We start from the raw sequence: 6808 nt of genomic DNA, 5'->3' as shown, positions 1-6808 counted from the left end.
GCGGTGGAGGCGGTGGCGTAACTCCCACGAAACGCGAATCCTCTGAAGGATCCTGCTGCTGTTGCTGTTGCTGGTGAGGTGAAGAATGGTGAGAGGGTGTAAAGTACCACTCGCACTGGTTAAACCTCGTCTGATAACTGTCGGGACCTTGATAAGGTGTTCCATGAAAGGATGACCCATCAGTGTCACACCCCTAATTTCCACGTGTCACCGGTGGGCCCGGTGGGGAGTATAGTGACGTAGTTGGCATCATCATAGACAAACAACACAATATATAAATGCACAGCGGAAGCAAATATAGATTCATTTTAACTTTAATAAAATGTAATATTAAATATCACTGATAGTTGAAACGGATCCACAGGCGGATCAAAATAAAATAAGATATTGTTCAACAGTTTATTGTCATCCAAGTTTGCGAGACTTATTGTGGACGCTCTAGAAGACAGCCAGCCTATTTCGTGTAGTACCTGCATTTAACCTTTTGGGAAAATACGTCAGTTTACACTGGTAAATACAAATTAACTGACTCATTTTCAAAATGATTGAAAATTGATTTAAATGCACAAGGCATAAAATATTTTTATAACTTGGGATAATTATGCAATATAATCTTGTAATGGATTTACATGTTACTCCGCGTTCAGTAGCCCGATCCGTAGACCGGGTTAAAGATTAATAGACACACCACAATATAGAGTTATACACTGACGGGTGTACGCCTACACCCCGTGCTCAGGTCGTGGCCATCTCGTAAGATGATGCCAAGGATATCCGGGACATGGTCATTAACCCCCCAAAGGCTTCAAGTAATAAAACACATTCAAAACAAGGTCATCTCAATGAATTTAACCACTATACGATTAAAGAATTCGATGCCGGACCAAGCGGTATTTTATATACCTTATCCCAAGCCCGTATAGGGAAAATAAGTTAAAAGTATTTACCTTGGTAAGTATTGATCACAATTAGCAAGTGAAGGTAGCTTTTACTGGGCCTCCTATTCTGGAACAAAGGTTTATAATAACCTATTAGATTCCTAACGGGTCTTTATTTAAGCCTAAGCTTAGACAGGTTAGTTTTAAGGACGATACGGTTCAAGCGCACGATTAAGCGAAGACCGGATAGAATGTGATTTAGACCCGACAAGTTTAAATACTTGTATAATTTGGGTATGCTAAATACATTCTGGATTTTGAGACAAAAATGATAACGTTTGACCCTTTTCGGTCAATTTATGCAAACTAGTTACATAAACCGAACCGAATGCTAAAAGAGCGTTACGGGTAACCACAAAAGTCATATGCAAGTTCCCTGAGATAATATGCTTTAAATATGTTATCATATCAGCAAGTTATGTTCTATTATGCCCCGAATGAATTTAAACTCAATTTATGCCTTATAAGGGCATTTTGGTCATTTAAAAGATTATAAAAGAGTTAAATTGGAAATCTGAGTTACAGGTCTGGTTTATACAGTAAATATACTTAATTTGATATATTATAACAGTAGGGTATGACCCATATACAAAACTTATCATTTAAAATCAAACTATGCACCGTAGGGGTATTTTGGTAATTTCACAAGGGCTAAAAATGTCAAAACTGGAAACCTGAGTTCAAAAACTTATACTTACTATTATTATATAAAAATATGCTAAATACATCAGTAGGTATAATCCTTATACGTTTAATATGGTTATAGTACATACTATGCGTTAAAAACGCTTAAAAGGGCGATTTAGAGCCGTTTCCGGATTTTCAAAGGAAAGCTGATATTTTTATATTTCCAGAATGCTCAAATTAATTTATTTAACATATAAAATCAGTAGAAAAAGGTTCGGGGTCAAAAAGATTTATAAAACTCATTTTATGGCTTAAAAGGTCAAAATCGGTATTAACTGAATCAAGCTTAGAGACCTATGATACGATCAGCCAAAAATTAAATAAAAATCTTCAAAAATCCCAAAATATTATATAACATCAGTGGGTAAAAAGTTTTATATCAAAAAGTGGGCTTAAATAGGTTATACGCTAATTACGCCGTTTATTTAACATAAAGCTTTAGTTTCACGATATCGAGCATAACTCTAAATCTGGACCTCCAACTGATATCAAATTTTCGGTGCAAGTTTATAAATTAGTAATAAAGGTTTCTACTCTTTCACTTTTCCAAAAATCACGTTTTATAGCAAAAAGGGCAAAATAGTCAACTTTAAGCATAAATCGGAAACATGCATATGAATCGGTTAAGCATGGACTCAAGTTCTAAAAATTCCAGAGAGTTAATCTTAAATAAAAATGGTCCAAACTAAGCTCCAATGCAGATCTCAAACATGCATGCACGGATCCGAATCGAAAGTCAAAGAAAAAGTCATTTTATAAGACTTTCGGTTCCGATCCGAGTTTATACTAAAGATTGTCGAGTTGATCATGATAAAACATATTCTTACATTCATTACAAAGTTATTTTTGATGATCAAACTGATTGCATGTAATCTACATTACTATTTATGCTATATTTTGCAAAAACAAGTTCTGTTGACTTTTTAAGAACAACTTTGACTCGACAATAATCATGCTTAGAGTGGGAATCAGAAAATACCCTTTTGAGGGTTTGTTTCCCACATAAATACCAACTTGTAGGTACTTTCAATTTGAGAAATGACTGAGCCATTTTTGTTTAATCAAAAAGTCAAACTATAGTTATGACGGATTAACTTTCGGCTAATAATCTAAGCTAGAACGAATTAGAGAAGGTTATGAATGCTTACAAAAGTCCTAATGAAGCTTAGATATCACTATGAAGGTGCCTTGTCGTCCAGAAAGCTCCTGAATATCTCTTGTGAATTTTTGAAGGTTCAAGTGTTCTTGTTTTCTAACTCAAGACCCAAAATATGAAGCTTTGATCTGATTATAAAGGGATTCAGGTGTTATGAGAAGTCCACAGGTGTCCTACTTTGCATGTAATTCAATTGGTGAGTTTTGGAGGTGGTGCAAGCTGTAAACAACTCAAAAATCGGACCAAAATGGCTACTGTTCGCGAATCTGATGCTGGGCAGTGGGTCGCGGCCCGCTTAAGGCTGCCCAGGCGGGCCGCCTGGGGTCTGCAGCTTCCAAACATTTGTTAAATATTGCAGTTTAGTCCCTGGTCTTCGTAAACGAGGTTTTGGCCATTTATTTTGACCCTTAGACCCTCAAATCTGATTTTTAGGAACCTTGGGACATTTACCAACATGGTAAAGTCCTCGGTTAACTTTGCGCTCACATGAAAAGTCATGAAAATCGACGTTGACGCTTTTAACCCCTCAAGTACGGTTTTGGCCATAACTTTCTCATACGGTAACGAAACTTCATGAAATTTTTACCACATATTCTAGTGAGTATATTCTATCATTACAAAGCTTCGGGGCTGCCAAAAGATCACTCAGAGGTATAAATTCAACATGTTGACACTTTTAGTCCCTGTAGTTTGTAATTCCTCACTTTCGTGCATTTTCCGCTTCGTATGATCCATGATCTATCCGTTTAGAGTTATAAACACCATGTAGGATTATTATAGAGTCTATTTATCCATTGTTGACACTTTGGACCCTTACGTTCCATAGTTTTCACTGTTTGTCAACTTTAGTCCCTCTAAAGCATGTTTTCACATATTCAAAGTCTATGACACGTGTCAATGCATTATTGGACGTAAATTTCCGAGGTGTTACATCCTCACCCCCTTAAAAGAAATCTCGACCTCGAGATTTACTGAAACAAATGAGGGTATTTTTCCTTCATCGTAGATTCTACTTCCCATGTGTATTTGGGACCTCTACGGGCATCCCATTTGACCTTAACAATAGGTATGTACTTTCTTCGGAGCTTCTTAACCTGTCGATCCTCAATCAAAAATGGGTTTTCCACAAACTTCAAGCTTTCATCAATGTGTATATCTGTATGCGGTATAACCAGTGATTCGTCAGCGAAACACTTCTTCAGATTACAGATGTGGAACACATTATGTATAGCGCTAAGTTCTTCAGGCAAGTTTAACTTATAAGCAACTGACCCGACACGTTCGACAATCTCGAAAGGTCCTATATATCTCAGGCTTAGCTTGCCTTTCTTACCAAATCGCATCACCCCCTTCCAGGGCGATACTTTAAGCAACACTTTATCACCTACATCGAAGTGAAAATCTTTGCACTTAGGATCCGCATAACTCTTCTGCCTATCCCTGGCAGCTTTCAAACGATCGCGAATCTGAACGATCTTGTCCGTCGTCTCAAAAACGATTTCTGGTCCTGATAGTTGGACATCTCCAACTTCTGCCCAACAAATAGGCGATCTACACTTTCTACCGTATAAGGCCTCAAAAGGCGCAGCTTTTATGCTAGTGTGGTAGCTATTGTTGTAGGAGAATTCGATCAGTGGTAGGTTCTTATCCCAACTACCACCCAAGTCGATCGCACATGCACGAAGCATGTCTTCCAGAGTTTGAATAGTACGCTCACTCTGACCATCGGTCTGAGGATGATAAGCCGTACTAAAATTCAAACGAGTGCCTAAAGATTGTTGGAAACTCTTCCAAAAATGTGACGTATATCTAGTATCTCTATCAGAGATAATAGACACAGGTATGCCATGCAGCGCTACAATCTTATCAACGTATAATTGAGCTAACATATCGGAGCTATAAGTCTCCTTGATGGGTAGAAAATGAGCTGACTTCATCAGTCTATCTACTATGACCCATATAGTATCATTCCCCTTTCTCGTCTTTGGCAACTTGGTGATGAAATCCATTGTCACCATTTCCCATTTCCACGTGGGAATTTCAGGTTGTTGACGCAAACCTGACGGCTTCTGATGCTCAGCTTTGACTTGAGCACAAGTCAAACATTTAGCTACATGCTCTGCTACGAACATTTTCAAACCAATCCACCAGTAGTTTGCCTTTAGATCCTGGTACATCTTATCAGCTCCCGGATGAACGGAATATTTGGAGCTGTGGGCTTCCTGGAGGATAACATCCCGAAGTCCTCCATAAACTGGAACCCATATTCGCCCATTCAGTCTTAGCATTCCATCCTTGTCATAGGATAACTGTTCCTCAGTTACTCCTAGCTTTTCTTCAGGATAATTAGCTTCCAACACAGCTTCCTTCTGTGCAGCTAACACCCTTTCATTCAAATTATTCTTTATTTCTATGCGCTTGGCATTGATCCTTATCGGCTTCACTCTTTCTTTTCTGCTTAAGGCGTCGGCAACTACATTTGCCTTGCCTGGATGGTATCTTATCTCACAGTCGTAATCATTTAAAGTTTCCATCCATCGCCTTTGTCGCATGTTCAAGTCCTTCTGATTGAACAAATGTTGAAGGCTCTTGTGATCCGAATAGATCACACACTTTGTCCCATACAAGTAGTGTCTCCAAAGTTTCAGTGCAAATACAACGGCACCCAGTTCCAAGTCGTGGGTGGTGTAGTTCTTCTCGTGCACCTTTAGCTGTGAATCTCGGTAGGAGTCTTTGGCTCTTGCCAATTCATAACTGCTTCTACCTTAGCGGGATCTACTTGGATTCCACGCTCACTTACCACATGTCCAAGGAATTGGACTTCTCGAAGCCAAAATTCGCACTTTGAAAATTTGGCATAGAGCTTCTCATGATGTAGGAGTTTGAGAATACAACGAAGGTGTTTCTCGTGGTCAGCCTGGTTCTTTGAGTAGATAAGGATGTCGTCAATAAAGACGATGACGAATTTATCCAGATAAGGCTTGCAAACGCGATTCATGAGATCCATGAATGCTGCTGGTGTGTTAGTGAGCCCAAAAGGCATCACTAGGAACTCGTAATTTCCATAACGAGTCCTAAACGCTGTCTTGTGAACATCTTCATCCTTGACCTTCAACTGGTGATAGCCTGACCTCAAGTCGATCTTTGAGAAGTAACTTGCCCTTTGCAATTGATCGAACAGATCGTCGATTCTGGGCAACGGATATCTATTCTTGATAGTGACTTTATTAAGCTCACGGTAATCGATGCACAGACGCATCGATCCATCCTTTTTCTTGACAAACAAAATCGGCGCTCCCCAAGGAGACGAGCTAGGTCTAATGAAACCTTTGGCTAACAGATCATCTAACTGCGTCCTCAACTCCTTCATCTCCGTTGGTGCCAACCTATATGGTGCTCTCGCTACTGGCGCCGTACCCGGAATGATGTCAATTCGAAATTCCACTTGCCTATCTGGTGGTAAGCCAGGTAGTTCTTCCGGAAACACTTCAGGGTATTCCGAAATGACAGGGATATCTTCAATCTTCGGCTTTGGCTCATCAACAGTAACTTGTGCCATGTAAATGACACAACCTTTCTGTAGACATCTGGATGCCTTGAGCATGGACACTTGCTCAGGCAATCCATGCTGGGTATCTCCTTGGATAGTGAGTGACTCACCAGACGGAGTTTTAACTACTACTTGCTTTCTGTTGCACACAATCTGGGCTTGGTTGTGTGACAACCAATCCATACCTATCACTACATCAAAACCGGCTAGCTTAAAGGGAAGTAAGGATAATGGGAAAGAATGATTCCTAATGGATATAACACATCCATCTAAAACAGTTGAGGCGGTTTCTATGGTTCCATCGGCTAATTCCACCTCATACTTCACATTTAAGGTTTTAACAGGTAGGTTTAACAACTTACAGAACTTATCATCTACAAATGACTTATCAGCTCCTGAATCAAATAGTACTCTAGCAAAAACATCATTTACAAGAAAAGTACCTGTAATGACGTTGTCATTTTGGACTGCTTCCTT

Source organism: Helianthus annuus, chromosome 7 (assembly GCF_002127325.2).
Source record: "Helianthus annuus cultivar XRQ/B chromosome 7, HanXRQr2.0-SUNRISE, whole genome shotgun sequence".
Lineage (NCBI taxonomy): Eukaryota > Viridiplantae > Streptophyta > Magnoliopsida > Asterales > Asteraceae > Helianthus > Helianthus annuus.
The sequence above is the reverse complement of the archived record's forward strand: the minus strand, read 5'-3'. Positions refer to the sequence as shown.